Consider the following 17,373-nt stretch of genomic DNA (forward strand, 5'->3'; position numbering starts at 1 on the left):
TCACTTTACTACTGAGGCGGGTGGGTCACTCTCACCTACTACTGAGGCGGGTGGGTCACTCTCACCTTACTACTGAGGGGGTAGGTCACTCTCACCTTACAACTGAGGCGGGTATGTCACTCTATATTACTACTGAGGAATATAGGTCACCACATTACTACTGAGGCAGTTAGGTTACGCTCACCTTACTACTGAGGTGGTAGGTCACTCTCACTTACTACTGAGGCGGGTAGGTCACCACATTACTACTGAGCAGGTAGGTCACTCTCACATTACTACTAAAACAGGTAGTTCACACTCCACATTACTACTGAGGCGGGTAGGTTACTCTACTTTCCTACTGAGGCGGGTAGGTCACTCACATTACTACTGAGGCGGGTAGGTCACCTACTTTCAACACTGAGGTGGGTAGGTCACTTTCACTTACTACTGAGGCAGGTAGGTCACCTCACATTACTACTGAGGCGGTTAGGTCACGCTCACCTTACTACTGAGGCGGGAAGGTCACCACCCCTTTACTACTGAGGCGGGTAGGTCACTTCACATTACTACTGAGGCAGTAGGTCACTCACATTACTACTGAAACAGGTAGTTCACACTCACATTACTACTGAGGCGGGTAGGTAACTCACTTACTACTGAGGCGGGTAGGTCACTCTTACATACTGCTGAGGCGGGTGGGTCACTCTCACCTTACTACTGAGGCGGGTGGGTCACTCTCACTTTAATACTTAGGCGGGTAGGTCACTCACATCACTATTGAGGTGAGTAGGTCACTCTCACATTAGTACTGGGGGGGGGTAGGTCACTTTCACATTATTACTGAGGCGGGTAGGTGACTCTCACATTATTACTGAGACGGGTAGGTCACTCACATTATTGAGGCGGGTAGGACACTTTCAAATTACTACTGAGGCGGATAGGTCATTCTCACATAACTACTGAGGCGGATAGGTCACTGTCACATTATCAGTGAGACGGGTAGGTCACCCTCACATTACTACTAAGACGCAGGTCACTCTCACTTTACTACTGAGGCGGGTGGGTCACCACCTTACTACTGAGGCGGGTGGGTCACTCTCACCTACTGCTGAGGCGGGTAGGTCACCACCCACAACTGAGGCGGGTATGTCACTCTCATATTACTACTGAGGAATATAGGTCACTCTCACATTACTACTGAGGCATAGGGTCATCACCTTACTACTGAGGCGGGTAGGTCACTCTCACTTTACTACTGAGGCGGGTAGGTCACCCTCACATTACTACTGAGGCAGGTAGGTCACTCTCACATTACTAAAACAGTAGTTCACACTCACATTACTACTGAGGTGGGTAGGTTACTCTCACTTTCCTACTGAGGCGGGTAGGTCACTCTCACATTACTACTGAGGCGGGTAGGTCACTCTTACTTTACAACACTGAGGTGGGTAGTCACTTTCACTTTTACTACTGAGGCAGGTAGGTCACTCTCACATTACTACTGAGGCGGTTAGGGCTACGCTCACCTTACTACTGAGGCGAAGGTCACTCTCACTCTTACTACTGAGGCGGGTAGGTCACTCTCACATTACTAGGCAGGTAGGTCACTCTCACATTACTACTGAAACAGGTAGTTCACACTCACATTACTACTGAGGCGGGTAGGTAACTCTCACTTACTACTGAGGCGGGTAGGTCACTTACATTACTGCTGAGGCGGGTAGGTCACTCTCACTTTACTACTGAGGCGGGTGGGTCACTCACCTACTACTGAGGCGGGTAGGTCACTCACTTTACTAATGAGGCGGTGGGTCACTCACATTACTACTAAGGCAGATAGGTCACCTCACATTACTACTGAGTTGGTAGGTCACTCTCACATTATTACTGAGGCGGGTAGGTCACTCACATTAATACTGAGGTGGTAGGTCACTCTCACATTACTACTGAGGTGGGTAGGTCACTCTCACATTATTACTGAGGCGGGTAGGTCACTCACATTAGTACTGAGGGGGGTAGGACACTTTCACATTATTACTGAGGCGGATAGGTCATCTCACATTACTACTGAGGCGGATAGGTCACTCACATTATTACTGAGGCGGGTAGTCACTTCACATTATTACTGAGGCGGGTAGGTCACTTTCACATTACTACTGAGGCGGATAGGTCATTCTCACATAACTACTGAGGCGGATAGGTCACTGTCACATTATCACTGAGACGGGTAGGTCACTCTCACATACTACTGAGGCGGTTAGGTCACTCTCACATTAATACTGAGGCGGGTAGGTCACTCACATTACTACTGAGGTGGGTAGGTCACTCTCACATACTGAGGCGGGTAGGTTACTATCACTTTCTACTGAGGCGGGTAGGTCACCTCACATTACTACTGAGGCGGTAGGTCACTTTCACTTTACTACTGAGGCAGGTAGGTCACTCTCACTTTACTACTGAGGCGGGTAGGTCACTCTCACATTACTACTGAGGCGGGTACATCACTCACTTTACTACTGAGGCGGGTGGGTCACTCACCTTACTACTGAGGCGGGTAGGTCACCACTTTACTACTGAGTTGGGTGGGTCACCACATTAATACTAAGGCAGGTAGGACACTCTCACATTATTACTGAGGCGGGGTAGGTCACTCACATTACGACTGACGCGGGTAGGTCACTCTCACATTATTACTGAGGCGGATAGGTCACCACAGTATTACTGAGGCGGTAGGTCACTTTAACATTACAAGGAAGCGTAGGTCACTCACATTACTACTGAGGCGGGTAGGTCAATCTCACATTACTACTGAGGCGGGTAGTCTACTCACTTTAATACTGAAGCGGTAGGTCACTCTCACATTACACTAAGACGGGTAGTTCACACTCACAATTACTGAGGCGGGTAGGTTACTCTCACTTTACTACTGAGACGGTAGGTCACTTCTCACATTACTACTGAGGCGGGTAGGTCACTTCACTTTAATACTTAGGCGGGTAGGTCACTTTCACATTACTATTGAGGGTAGGTAACCTCACATTATTACTGGGACGGTAGGTAACTCTCACATTACTACTGAGGCGGGTAGGTCACTCTCACCATTACTACTGAGGCGGGTGGGTCACTCAATCTTACTACTTGAGTCAAGGTACTCTCACTTTAATACTTAGGCGGGTAGGTCACTTTCACATCACTATTGAGGTGAGTAGGTCACCTCTCACATTAGTACTGGGGTAGGTCACCACATTATTACTGGGGCGTAGGTGACTCTCACATTATTACTGAGACGGGTAGGTCACTCTCACATTATTATTATTGAGGCGGGTAGACACTTCACATTACTACTGAGGCGGATAGGTCATTCTCACATAACTACTGAGGGGATAGGTCACTGTCACATTATCAGTGAGACGACTGAGGGGTAGGTCACTCTCACATTAACCACTGAGGCGGGTGGGTCACTCAATTTTACAATGAGGCCGGGTAGGTCACTCACATTATTACTGAGGCAGGTGGAGTCACTTTCACATTACTACTGAGGCGGTGGGTCACTCTCCGCTACTAGTGAGGCGTGCAGGTCACTTTCACACATTACTACTGAGGCAGGTGACTTCCTCTCACCTTACTACCAAGACGGGTAGTTCACACTCACATTACTGCTGAGGCAGGTAGGTTACTCTCACTTTCCCTACTGAGGCGGGTAGGTCACTCTCACACATTACTACTGGGGGCGGGTAGGTCATTCTCCCCACTTATTACTACAGAGGCGGGTAGGCCATCTCTCCGCTTTACTACTGAGGCGGGTAGGTCACTCTCACATTACTACTGAAGGGGTAGGTCACTCTCACTTTACTACTGAGGCAGGTGAGTCACTCTCACCTTGCACTACTGAAGGCAGGTGAGGTCACTCTCCACTTTACTAATGAGTCAGGTAGGTCACTCTCCACGTACTACTGAGGCTGGTAGGTCACTCTCACTTTACTACTGAGGCGGGTGGAGTCACTCTCACCTTACTACTGAGGCAGGTGGGTCGCTCTCACCCCTTACTACTGAGGCCGGGTAGGTCACTCTCACCCCTTACTACTGAGGCGGGTATGTCCTCTCCCGTTACTACACTAAAGGCAAATAGGTCAATCTCACATTACTACTGAGGCGGTTAGGTCACTCTCACCTTACTACTGAGGCAGGTAGGTCACTCTCACTTTACTACAGGCGGTGGGTCACTCTCCACATTACTACTGAGGCAGGTGGGATTACTCTCACTTTCCTGCAGGGGTGGGTGAGTCGCTCTCCACATTACTGGGCAGGGTAAGTCACTCTCACTTTCATGCTGGGCAGGGTAGTTCACACTCACAATACTACTGAGGCAGGAAGGTTGCTCTCACTTTCGTACTGAGGCAGGTGGAGGTCCTTTCACTTTCTACTGAGGCAGGTTGGTCACTGTCACTTTACTACTAGAGGCGGGTAGGTCACTCTCATTACTACTGAGGCAGGTATAGGTCACTCTCCTTTTACTACTGAGGCGGTGGGTCACTCTCACCTTACTACTGAGGCAGGTCCTCTCCTTTACTACTAGAGGTGGCTGGGTCACTCTCACATTACTACTAAGGCAGGTAGGACACTCTCACACATTAGTGCTGGGCAGATGGATCCTCTCACCTTACTACTGAGGCAGAGGTTCATTCTCTGCAGTACTACTTAGGCAGGTAGGTCAGTCTGGCTGTCTCTTAGGCGGGTAGGTCACTTTCACATCACTATTCAGGGAGGTAGGTAACTCTCCCACATGTGCAGCACGTGTAGGTAACTCTCGTACTACTGGGGCAGTTGGGTCACTCTCACATTACTACTGAGGCGGGTAGAGTCACTCTCACATTACTACTGGGGTGGGTGGTCAGTCTCACATTAACACTGAGGTGGGTGGGTGACTTTCACATTATTAATGAGGCGGTTGGGTCACTCTGCATTACTACTGACGCAGATGAGCCACTCTCCCACGTGTGTGCACTGAGGCAGGTAGGTCCCACTCTCACAGTATTACTGAGGCGGGTAGGTCACTTTCACATTACTGCGAAGCAGGTAGGTCACTCTCCCCATTACTACTGAGGCAGACAGGTCACTTTCACATTATTAGTGAGGTGGCTAGGTCACTCTCACACATTACTGCTGAGGCGGGTAGGTGACTCTCATATTATTATTACTGAAGAGGCAGGTGCAGGTGCACTTTCTCACCTTACTACTGACAGCAGAGGTGAGACACTTTCACATTATTACTGAGGCGGATGGGTCACTCTCACATTGTACTGGGGCGGGTTGGTCACTTTCACTATAGTACTGAGGGGTAGGTCACTTTCACATTGTGCACTGGGGCAGGTGGGTGGCTGCATGTGCACTGAGGCAGGGTAGGTGACTCTCACATTATTACTGAGGCAGGTAGGTCCATCTCACATTAGTGCACTGAGGGGGTAGGTCACTTTCACATTGTGTGCCACTGAGGCAGGAAGGTCACTCTCCCACATTATTACACTGAGGCGGGTGGGGTCACTCTCACATTACTACCAAGGGCAGGTGGGTCACTCTCACATTATTGCTGAGGCAGGTGAGTCACTTTGCATTACTACTGAGGCAGTTAGGTCACTTTCTCACACATTACTGAGGCGGGTAGGTCACTCTCACTTTACTGCACAAATTTGAGTAGGTCACTCTCACCATGCTACTAAGACCCAGATAGTTCACACACTCACACATTACTACTGGGGCGGGTGCGTTACTCTCACTTTCCAACTGAGGCGGGTGCAGCCAGCTCACTCACATTACTACTGAAGCGGGTAGGTCACTCTCACTTTTACTACTGAAGGCGGGTAGGTTGCTCTCACACTTTACTACTGAGGCGGGTAGGTCACTCTCACATTACTACTGAGGGTAGGTCCTCTCTCTTTACTACTGAGGCGGGTAGGTCACTCTACACATTACCTACTGGGAGGCAGGTAGGTCACTCTCACTTTTATTACTGAGGAGGGTAAAATGGCATCTCTCACTTTACTACTGAGGCGGGTAGGTCGCTCTCACATTACTACTGAAGGGTAGGTCACTCTCCCTTTACTACTGGGCGGGTGGGTCACTCTCACCTTACTACTGAGGCAGGTAAGGTCACTCTCACTTTACTAATGAGTCAGGTAGGTCACTCTCACACATTACTACTGAGGCTGGTAGGTCCTCCTTTACTACTGAGGCGGGTGGGTCACTCTCACCTTACTACTGAGGCAGGTGGGTCGCTCTCACCTTACTACTGAGGCAGATGGGTCACTCTCACCTTACTACTGAGGCGGGTAGGTCACTCTCGTGCCTACTAAGGCAAATAGGTCCAATCTCCCACATTACTACTGAGGCGAGTTGGAGGTCACTCTCCTGCCTTACTACTGAGGCAGGTGGGTCACTCTCACTTGCTGCACGAGGGGCGGGTGGGTTCACTCTCCATTACTAGAGGCAGGTGGGTTGCTCTCCTTTCCTACTGAGGTGGTGGGTCACTCTCACATTACTGCACACTGAGGCAGGGTGAGTCACTCTCACTTTCGTACTGAGCCGGGTAGTTCACCTCCTACAATACTACTGAGGCGGAAGGGTTACTCCTTTCGTACTGAGGCGGGTAGGTCACTTTCGCTTTTTCTACTGGGGCAGGTTGGTCCTCTCACTTTACTACTCAGGCAGGTAGGTCACTCTCATTACTACTGAGGCGGGTAGGTCACTCTCACTTTTACTACTGGGGGCGGGTGGGTCACTCTCACCTTACTACTGAGGCAGGTGGGGTCACTCTCCTTTACTACTGAGGGCGGCTGGGTCACTCTCACAGTACTACTAAGGCAGGTAGGACACTCTCCACATTAGTGCTGAGGCGGAGTGAGTCGCACTCACCTTACTACTGAGGCGGGGTTCGTTATCACGTACTAGTAGGCGGAGTAGGTCATTCTCATTTTAACCCTTGGGCGGGTAGGTCCTTTCATCACCTATTGAGGGGTGGGTAACTCTCACATTATTACTGGCACATTAGCAGAGTAACTCTCACATTACTACTGAGGCGGTTGGGTCACTCTCACATTACTACTGAGGCAGGTGGTCACTCTCCACATTATTACTGAGGTGGGTAGGTGACTTTCACATTGATGTGTGGGGCAGTTAGGTCACTCCACATTACTACTGACGCAGGTGAGCCACTCCTCACAGTAATACTGAGCGGGTAGGTCCTCTCACAGTGATACTGAGGCAGGTAGGTCACTTTCACATTACTGCTGAAGCAGGTGGGTCACTCCTCCCACACATTACTACTGAGGCGGGCAGATCACTTTCACATTATTAGTGAGGTGGCTAGGTCACTCTCACATTACTGCTGAGGCGGGTGGTGACTCATATTATTTTTCAGGCGGGTAGAGTCACTCTCTTGCTTACTACTGAGGGGTGAGACACTTTCACATTATTACTGAGGCGGATAGAGTCACTCTCACATTATTACACTGAGGCAGTTGGTCACTTTCACTATAATTGCTGGGGTGGGTCACTTTCACATTATTACTGAGGCAGGTAGGTGACTCACATTAAATACTGAGGCGGGTAGGTGACTCTCACACATTATTACTGAGGCGGGTAGGTCACTCTCACATTGTAGTACTGAGGTAGGTCACTCACATTATTACTGAGGCAGGAAGGTCACTCTCACATTATTACTGAGGCGGGTAGAGTCACTCTCACACATTACTACTGAGGCGGGTAGGTCACTCTCACATTATTACTGAGGCAGGTAGGTCACTTTACATTACTACTGAGACGGGTGGGTCACTCTCACGTACTAGAGGCAGAGTGCAGGTCACTTTCACATTACTACTGAGACCCAGGTGGGTCACTCTCACCGTACTACTAAGACAGATAGTTCACACTCACATTACTACTGGGGGCAGGTAGGTTACTCACTTTCCAACTGAGGCTGGGTATGCTCTCCCATTACTACACTGAAGCGGGTAGGTCACTCTCACTTTACTACTGAGGCAGGTAGGTCACTCTCTCACTTACTATACACTGAGGCGGAGTGGGTCGCTCTCACATTACTACTGAAGGGGTGGGTCACTCTCTTTACCTGAGGCGGGTAGGTCACTCTCACATTACTACTGAGGCGGGTAGGTCACTCTCCTTTACTACTGAGGGAGGGGTGGGTCCTCTCCACCCCTTACTGCACTGAGGCAGGTGGGTCCTCTCACCCCTTACTACTGAGGCAGGTAGTTCACTCTCACATTACTACTGAGGTGGGTGAGGTCAGTCTCACATTATTACTGAGGGTGGGTAGGTGACTTTTCCACGTGGTAATAGAGGCAGTTGGGTCACTCTCACATTACTACTGACGCCCGGGTAGGCCACTCTGCATTGTGCTGAGGCGGGTAGGTCACTCTCACAGTATTACTGAGGCGGGTAGGTCCACTTTCACATTACTGCTGAAGCGGGTAGGTCACTCTCCACATTACTACTGAAGGGCGGGCAGGTCACTTTCACATTATTAGTGAGGTGGCTGGGTCACTCTCACATTACTGCTGAGGCGGAGTAGGTGGCGCTCTCATATTATTACTGGGGCGGGTAGGTCACTCTCACGCCACTACTGAGGGGTAGGACACTTTTCACATTAGTACTGAGGCGGATAGGTCACTCTCACATTATTACTGAGGCAGGTTGGTCACTTTCACTATAGTACTGAGGGGGTAGGTCACTTTCACATTATTGTGCTGGGGCGGGTAGGTGACTCACATTATTACTTACTGAGGCAGGTAGGTGACTCTCACATTATTGTGCACTGAGGCGGAGTAGGTCACTCTCACATTAGTACTGAGGGGTGGGGTCACTTTCACATTATTACTGAGGCGGGAAGGTCCTTTCCACATTATTACTGAGGCGGGTGGGTCACTCACATTACTACTGAGGCCAGGTAGGTCACTCTCACATTATTACTGGGGCGAGGCGGGTGGGTCCTCTCACCTTACTACTGAGGCAGGTAGGTCACTCCTTTACTAATGAGTCGGGTGGGTCACTCACATTACTACTGAGGCTGGTAGGTCACTCTCACTTTACTACTGAGGCGGGTGGGTCACTCTCACCTTACTACTGAGGCAGGTGGGTCGCTCTCACCTTACTACTGAGGCAGGTAGGTCCTCTCACCTTACTACTGAGGCAGGTAGGTCACTCTCACATACTACTAAGGCAAATAGGTCAATCTCACATTACTACTGAGGCGGTTAGGTCACTCTCACCTTACTACTGAGGCGGGTAGGTCACTCTCACTTTACTACTGAGGCGGGTAGGTCACTCTCCACATTACTACTGAGGCGGGTAGGTTACTCTCACTTTCCTACTGAGGTGGGTAGGTCCTCTACCTACCTGAGGCGGTGAGTCACTCTCACTTACTACTAAGGCAAATAGGTCAATCTCACATTACTACTGAGGCGGTTAGGTCACTCTCACCTTACTACTGAGGCGGGTAGGTCACTCTCACTTTACTACTGAGGCGGGTAGGTCACTCTCACATTACTACTGAGGCGGGTAGGTTACTCCTCACTTTCCTACTGAGGTGGGTAGGTCACTCCACATTACTACTGAGGCAGGTAGGTCACTCTCACTTTCGTACTAAGCCGGGTAGTTCACCTCCTAATACTACTGAGGCGGGAAGGTTACTCTCACTTTCGTACTGAGGCGGGTAGGTCACTTTCACTTTTCTACTGAGGCAGGTTGGTCACTCTCACTTTACTACTGAGGCAGGTAGGTCACTCTCACCTTACTACTGAGGCGGGTAGGTCACTCTCACTTTACTACTGAGGCGGCTGGGTCACTCTCACATTACTACTAAGGCAGGTAGGACACTCACATTAGTGCTGAGGCGGGTGAGTCACTCTCACCTTACTACTGGGCGGGGAGTTCATTCTCACATTACTACTTAGGCGGGTAGGTCAGTCTCATTTTAATACTTAGGCGGGTAGGTCACTTTCACATCACTATTGAGGGGGTAGGTAACTCTCACATTATTACTCAGCACGTGTAGGTAACTCTCACATTACTACTGAGGCAGGTAGGTCCTCTCACTTTACTACTGGCGGGTTGGTCGCTCTCACATTACTACTGAGGCGGGTAGGTCACTCTCTTTACTACTGAGGCGGGCGGTCATCACCTTACTACTGAGGCGGGTAGGTCTCTCACTTTACTAATGAGGCGGGTGGGTCACTCTCACTTACTACTAAGGCAGATAGGTCACTCACATTACTACTGAGGCGGTTGGGTCACACATACCTTACTGCTGACACGGGTTGGTCACTCTCACTTTACTACTGAGGCGGGTTCGTCACTCTCACATTACTACTGAGACGGGTAGGTCACTCTCACATTACTACTGAGGCGGGTAGGTCACTCTCACATTACTACTGAGACAGGTAGTTCACACTCACATTACTACTGAGGCGGGTGGGTTACTCTCACTTTCCTACTGAGGCGGTAGATCACTCTCACATTACTACTGAGGCGGGTAGGTCACTCTCACCTTACTACTGAGGCGGGTAGGTCCTCTCCACTTTACTACTGAGGCGGGTGGGTCACTCCACATAACTACTGAGGCAGGTAGTTCACACTCACTTACTTCTGAGGCGGGTAGGTTACTCTCACTTTACTACTGAGGCGGGTAGGTCACTTTCACGTGCAGGCGGGTAGGTCACTCTCACATTACTACTGAGGTGGGTTGGTCACTCTCACTTTACTACTTAGGCGAGTAGGTAACTTTCACATCACTATTGAGGGGGGTAGGTAACTCTCACATTATTACTGGGACGTGTAGGTAACTCTCACATTACCTCTGAGGTGGGTAGGTCACTCTCACATTATTACTGAGGTGGGTAGGTCACTTTCACATTATTGATGAGGCGGGTAGGTCACTCTCACATTACTACTGAGACGGGTAGGTCACTCTCACCGTACTACTAAGACAGATAGTTCACCTCCACATTACTACTGAGGCGGGTAGGTTACTCTCACTTTCCAACTGAGGCGGGTACGTAACTCTCACATTACTACTGAAGCGGGTAGGTCACTCTCACTTTACTACTGAGGCGGGTAGGTTACTCTCACTTACTACTGAGGCGGGTAGGTCACTCTCATTACTACTGAAGGGGTAGGTCACTCTCTCTTTACTACTGAGGCGGGTAGGTACTCTCACATTACTACTGAGGCGGGTAGGTCACTCTCACTTTATTACTGAGGAGGGTAGGCCATCTCTCACTTTACTACTGAGGCGGGTAGGTCACTCTCACATTACTACTACTGAAGGGTAGGTCACTCTCACTTTACTACTGAGGCGGGTGGGTCACTCACCCTTACTACTGAGGCAGGTAGGTCACTCTCACTTTACTAATGAGTCGGGTAGGTCACTCTCCTACTGAGGCTGGTAGGTCACTCTCACTTTACTACTGAGGCGGGTGGGTCACTCTCACCTTACTACTGAGGCAGGTGGGTCGCTCTCACCTTACTACTGAGGCAGGTAGGTCACTCTCACCTTACTAGAGGCGGGTAGGTCACTCTCACATTACTACTAAGGCAAATAGGTCAATCTCACATTACTACTGAGGCGGTTAGGTCACTCTCCCACCTTACTACTGAGGCGGGTAGGTCCTCTCACTTTACTACTGAGGCGGGTAGGTCACTCTCACATTACTACTGAGGCGGGTGGGTTACTCTCACTTTCCTACTGAGGTGGGTAGGTCACTCTCACCTTACTACTGAGGCAGGTAGGTCACTCTCACATTCTACTAAGGCAAATGGGTCAATCTCACATTACTACTGAGGCGGTTGGGTCACTCTCACCTTACTACTGGGCGGGTAGGTCACTCTCACTTTACTACTGAGGCAGGTAGGTCACTCTCACACTTACTACTGAGGCGGGTGGGTTACTCTCACTTTCCTACTGGGGTGGGTAGGTCACTCTCACATTACTACTGAGGCGGGTAGGTCACTCTCACTTTCGTACTGAGCCGGGTAGTTCACTCCTAATACTACTGAGGCGGGTTACTCTCACTTTCGTACTGAGGCGGGTAGGTCACTTTCACTTTTCTACTGAGGCAGGTTGGTCACTCTCACTTTACTACTGAGGCGGGTAGGTACTCTCACATTACTACTGAGGCGGGTAGGTCACTCTCACTTTACTACTGAGGCGGGTGGGTCACTCTCCACCTTACTACTGAGGCAGGTAGGTCACTCTCCTTTACTACTGAGGCGGCTGGGTCACTCTCACATTACTACTAAGGCAGGTAGGACACTCTCACATTAGTGCTGAGGCGGGTAGGTCACTCTCACCTTACTACTGAGGCGGAGTTCATTTCTCACATTACTACTTAGGCGGGTAGGTCAGTCTCATTTAATACTTAGGCGGGTAGGTCACTTTCACATCACTATTGAGGGGGTGGGTAACTCTCACATTATTACTGGCACGTGTAGGTAACTCTCACATTACTACTGAGGCGGTTAGGTCACTCTCACATTACTACTGAGGCGGGTAGGTCACTCTCACTTACTACTGAGGTGGGTAGGTCAGTCTCACATTATTACTGAGGTGGGTAGGTGACTTTCACATTATTAATAGGGCGGTTAGGTCACTCTCACATTACTACTGACGCGGGTAGGCCACTCTCACATTATTACTGAGGCGGGTAGGTCACTCTCACAGTATTACTGAGGCGGGTAGGTCACTTTCACATTACTGCTGAAGCGGGTAGGTCACTCTCACATTACTACTGAGGCGGGCAGGTCACTTTCACATTATTAGTGAGGTGGCTAGGTCACTCTCACATTACTGCTGAGGCGGGTAGGTGACTCTCATATTATTACTGAGGCGGGTAGGTCACTCTCACCTTACTACTGAGGGGGGGTAGGACACTTTCACATTATTACTGAGGCGGATAGGTCACTCTCACATTATTACTGAGGCGGGTTGGTCACTTTCACTTAGTACTGGGGGTAGGTCACTACATTATTACTGAGGCGGGTAGGTGACTCTCACATAATTACTGAGGCGGGTAGGTGACTCTAACATTATTACTGAGGCGGGTAGGTCACTCACATTAGTACTGAGGGGGTAGGTCACTTTCACACATTATTACTGAGGCGGGAAGGTCACTCTCACATTATTACTGAGGCGGGTGGGTCACTCTCACATTACTACTGAGGCGGGTAGGTCACTCTCACATTATTACTGAGGCGGGTAGGTACTTTCACATACTACTACTGAGGCGGGTAGGTCCTCTCACTTACTACTGAGGCGTGCAGGTCACTTTCACATTACTACTGAGACGGGTAGGTCACTCTCACCGTACTACTAAGACAGATAGTTCACACTCACATTACTACTGAGGCGGGTAGGTTACTCTCACTTTCCAACTGAGGCAGGTACGTAACTCTCACATTACTACTGAAGCGGGTAGGTCACTCTCACTTTACTGAGGCAGGTAGGTCACTCTCACTTACTGAGGCGGGTAGGTCACTCTCACATTACTACTGAAGGGGTAGGTCACTCTCTCTTTACTACTGAGGCCAGGGTGGGTCCTCACATTACTACTGAGGCGGGTAGGTCACTCTCTTACTACTGAGGAGGGTGGGTCCTCACCCTTACTACTGAGGCGGGTGGTGCTCTCCACTACTGAGGCAGGTGGTTCACTCTCACACCTTACTACAAGGGCGGGTAGGTCACTCTCACTTTACTACTGAGGCGGGTAGGTCACTCTCACATTACTGAGGCGGTTGGGTCACTCTCACCTTACTACTGAGGCGGGTGAGTCACTCTCCTTTACTGAGGCGGGTAGGTCACTCATTACTACTGAGGCGGGTAGGTCACTCTCACATTTCTACTAAAACAGGTAGTTCACACTCACATTACTACTGAGGCGGGTTGGAACTCTACTCCTACTGAGGCGGGTAGAGTTACTCTCACATTACTAGTGAGGCGGGTAGGTCACTCTTACTTTAACACTGAGGCGGCAGGTCACTTTCGTTACTACTGAGGCAGGTAGGTCCTCTCACTTTACTACTGAGGCAGGTAGGTCGCTCACATTACTACTAAGGCGGGTAGGTCACTCTCCACTTTACTACTGAGGCGGGTGGGTCACTGTCCCACCTTACTACTGAGGCGGGTAGTCACTCTCACTTTACTAATGAGGCGGGTGGGTCACTCTTACATTACTACTAAGGCAGATAGGTCCTCACATTACTACTGAGGCGGATAGGTCACACTTACCTTACTGCTGACGCGGGTAGAGTCACTCTCACTTTACTACTGTGGCAGGTTCGTCACTCACACATTACTACTGAGACGGGTAGGTCACTCACATTACTACTGAGGCGGGTAGGTCACTCTCACATTACTACTGAGACAGGAAGTTCACACTCACATTACAACTGAGGCGGGTTGGATACTCTCACTTTCCTACTGAGGCGGGTAGGTTACTCTCACATTACTAGTGAGGCGGGTAGGTCACTCTTACTTTAACACTGAGGCGGGTAGGTCACTTTCCTTTACTACTGAGGCAGGTAGGTCACTCTCACTTTACTACTGAGGCGGGTAGGTCACTCTCACTTTACTACTGAGGCGGGCAGGTCACTCTCACCTTACTACTGAGGCGGGTAGGTCACTCTCCTCTACTAATGAGGCGGGTGGGTCACTCTACATTACTACTAAGGCAGATAGGTCACTCACATTACTACTGAGGCGGTTAGGTCACACATACCTTACTGCTGACGCGGGTTGGTCACTCTCACTTTACTACTGAGGCGGGTTCGTCACTCTCACATTACTACTGAGACGGGTAGGTCACTCTCACATTACTACTGAGGCGGGTAGGTCACTATCCATACTACTGAGACAGGTAGTTCACACTCACATTACTACTGAGGCGGGTAGGTTACTCTCACTCCTACTGAGGCGGGTAGATCACTCTCACATTACTACTGAGGCGGGTAGGTCACTCTCACCTTACTACTGAGGCGGGTAGGTCACTCTCACTTTACTACTGAGGCGGGTGGGTCACTCTCACTAACTACTGAGGCAGGTAGTTCACACTCACATTACTTCTGAGGCGGGTAGGTTACTCTCACTTTACTACTGAGGCGGGTAGGTCACTTTCACATTACTACTGAGGCGGGTAGGTCACTCTCACATTACTACTGAGGTGGGTTGGTCACTCTCACTTTACTACTCACAATCTGAACAACCTTCCTTGGCTGACTCCTCAGGGCTCAAGCTGGAAGAGAACATGCCTCGGACCTTCGGGGAACACTGGTGACTTGACCTTGGTGTTGAACCAATTTGGCAAGCAGACACTCACGATGAATTGGACAATAAGTCTCAGGTTGTGACTGGTTCCGCTGGGGTTGCCGATGAAAGACCCCAATTCTCTCTGGAGGAACCTGAGAGCCGTTGGCGTGAGCCACCTAGAATGTGAGACTGGTTCTATCTGCGGAGTAAAGCAAATCCTATCAGGCGCGGCCCCAGTTTTGATGGCACCTGGAAATCATGTAACCATAGTACTGGTCAGTACTCAGGTCGTCAATGACAGTATGTGCAAAACCAACGAGTGGAGGGAGCCAACTGTGATTTGCCAAAGCTTCGGTTATTTCTAACTCAGTGGCAGAGTCCAGCATCTTGCCAAGAGGACCAGATACATCTGTTGTTTGAAAGGTCTTGCCATCCAGCTCTGGATCAGATGTCTGATGGCAACTCGTTGGTGTGGAGGTCACAAACAATCAGACCAACTTCCTCCCAATCTTCCATCTATCCACTGTATGACCCCCCCTTGCCACCCACGTGTTCGTGTTGGCGGTGCTGTCCCCTCAATGGCCTGCGGGGTCTGGTCTGCATTCCTCTCTCTGAGCCAGTTCACAATGTTATATACTATCTCAGCTGGATCCTGATGTCATCTTTCTCTGGAGTAGAAATGCCACAAATACTTCCCTCCTGGTTCCTGCATGGGAGTAGTGTTCCTCATACCATGGCAGGGAACAACTTGTCCAGAATCTCCAACTTTCGCAGACACTTTAATTGTCATCCCTTTTCCATCAAAAGAACAAACAATTGATTCCATTTCATATCCTTATCAAACTCCTCTTCTAGGTTTGACAAGTTTCTCCTGAGCTCTCCTTACTTTGTTATGATCTATCACCAGGTGAACATCATCAGGTGTTATCAAACCACCGTCAATCAGGCAGCTGTTGCTATCTCCTGCAGTTTCTCTGAGACCAGTGTGTGGTGTCGCATGCTGGCCAGAGCTATGCTCAGGATATCTTTCCTATTTCGAATCTTATGCCTGGAAGGTTTGGGATCATTATTTTCTGGGTTCCGGGACAAAGTCACCATTCTCCTGGTCAGCACTCGGATCAGCCATGGGAAGTCATTAAACTCTGAATCAGCTTGACTCAATCATCGGCCTTTTTTACCTCACCCTGGGCGTACTCAAGTCTCTTTTTTCCTCGGCAACTCTTCTCCTCTTCTGTCTCTCTCTCTGGCAGCCTCCTGTCTCTTGGACTCCAAATTATCTTGGCTAGAAATCGCAGGAGCCCCTATACTGCCAGTCTTCTCTCTCTGTGTGCTTTGACAAATGCCAGTTCGATCCCACAGGAATCTTCAGTTCACGCGCTTGCAAATACCACAGGAGATGTGGGCCTCGGATTTAGTCACGATCGCATCAAACTCAGGACAGAGGGTAATTGGGCACTTGCAAGTAATTATGTCAAATAACTGGTCAGTTGTAGCAAGCTGTGCTAACTACCAAGTTTTCCTCTTAAGAGAGATATCTCTTGCCTTTTCCCAACTGGCTAGCAGTCTCTCACTAATCTTCTTCTGACTTTGTTATGACTGGAGGCTTGAACTGAGCATTGCCAGAGTGTACTGTGCCAAAGACAGCTTTGGTCATATCACTGGCAATGTCTTTGTTTGTGTAAGTTCTTTGGTTCTTTCACTGGTTGCCTGATTAAAACACCGTATCTCAAAGCATCTCTCGATGTAGGCAACTCCGACTTCAGGAGCTCTCCCAGACCCAAGATAATAGTGACTGAGATGGCTGGATTTTGGTTCCTCGTCCTGACACAAGCAGCCATCGCAAATATTATCAACTTATAAATGCATCAGAGATCTGAAACAGAAAAAATGTTGTTAGTTGGGTTGTTAAAGAATGAAGTCGAAAGCAATGTTCACTATTTAATTATGGCCATAATACAGCTGTACGTTCAGATTTTCGATAAATTTCACGCTAAAATTTACCTAGCAGGGTTGCAAAATATTGAAACTGAAATTATTTTCTGTTTATATACACTAAAATCTACCAGAAAAGTGATGGGCCA

At 49.4% G+C, this 17,373-nt stretch overlaps 1 protein-coding gene across 1 annotated transcript in view; it reads left to right on the forward strand.

Moving 5' to 3' along the window:
• LOC121873946 (probable glutamate receptor) overlaps positions 1-17,373 on the forward strand; it is a 34,922-nt gene that overhangs the window by 2,114 nt on the left and 15,435 nt on the right. The window lies entirely within an intron of this gene.

The sequence above is a fragment of the Homarus americanus genome, unplaced genomic scaffold (genome assembly GCF_018991925.1).
Source record: "Homarus americanus isolate GMGI-L3 unplaced genomic scaffold, GMGI_Hamer_2.0 scaffold25827, whole genome shotgun sequence".
Taxonomy (NCBI): domain Eukaryota; kingdom Metazoa; phylum Arthropoda; class Malacostraca; order Decapoda; family Nephropidae; genus Homarus; species Homarus americanus.